Raw genomic sequence first — 940 nt, forward strand, 5'->3', positions numbered from 1 at the left:
GGGGGCGGGGAGGCCGCCTGCGGCTCGGTCCCGGGGACCTCCGGACTCGGCAGGACGACCTGTCACCCAGCAGGCACTCGCTGCCCTCTGTCCTTCGCGCGGAAAGGGAGGAAGGGGTAACCAGGACATGATGGGCCCCGCAGTGGAGGAGGACGCGGAGCGCGCGGGGGGAGCAGACGTCTCGCTGCCAGGTCGGAAAGCTTTCCAGACAATCTTCCAGGAGGGAACCGCAGTCCGCAGGCCAAGGCTTGTGCCCCGGCGCTTGCGTTCTGGGGCCTCTCGGGCCGCGAACCCATTTGCGAGAGTTGCGCATGGCTGAGATGCGAGTCCAGGTTTAGTTGTCAACCTGGGGTTAATGAGCCGTTTACTAGCCACTCAGACCATAGTAAGGCTGGATCAGACAGAAAGTGCCTGTGGTGTGAAGTCACCTGATTCTTCGCTCCCAGGTTTTGCTGAATTGAGTTCTTACTGTACGTGTACAAGGAGCGCCCCTGCCCTCTAGAAGACGTATTTGCTTCGGCAGTGAAGTGTTGTGTGTTCCTTTCACTGATAACACCCCTATTTTTAGGAGTTTAGCATTTGATCTTTTACTGTCGTGTGAACTGAACGAACGCATGAAGTCCTGATTGAGAATTTTGATGGTACTTAAAGGCATAAAGTTTTTCAAAAGCTTAGCTTATAAGTAGTAAAAGCTTACGGTTAGGTAAGTACAGCCATGGCATACATGAGTTTGTTAACACATTAAATATTAACTTGTATTTTTCAGAATTCTCTCCACAATCTGATTTTGTGAGATGAAATGTAAAACATTTTGATAAAATATTAACCATGAAGACTCACTTTAATAGAAAAGTTTATGTGAACTGTACTTCATCATTCATGGTAGCCCCTGGACATGTTGAACATGTATCAGAGGTGATGACAAACTGTAGAGTTTAAG

The 940-nt window shown here is 49.1% G+C and overlaps 1 protein-coding gene across 2 annotated transcripts in view; it reads left to right on the forward strand.

Moving 5' to 3' along the window:
• The window catches only part of ATL2 (atlastin GTPase 2), a 43091-nt gene that overhangs the window by 479 nt on the left and 41672 nt on the right, over nucleotides 1-940 (forward strand). The window lies entirely within an intron of this gene.

The sequence above is a fragment of the Pteropus alecto genome, unplaced genomic scaffold, assembly GCF_000325575.1.
Source record: "Pteropus alecto unplaced genomic scaffold, ASM32557v1 scaffold131, whole genome shotgun sequence".
Lineage (NCBI taxonomy): Eukaryota > Metazoa > Chordata > Mammalia > Chiroptera > Pteropodidae > Pteropus > Pteropus alecto.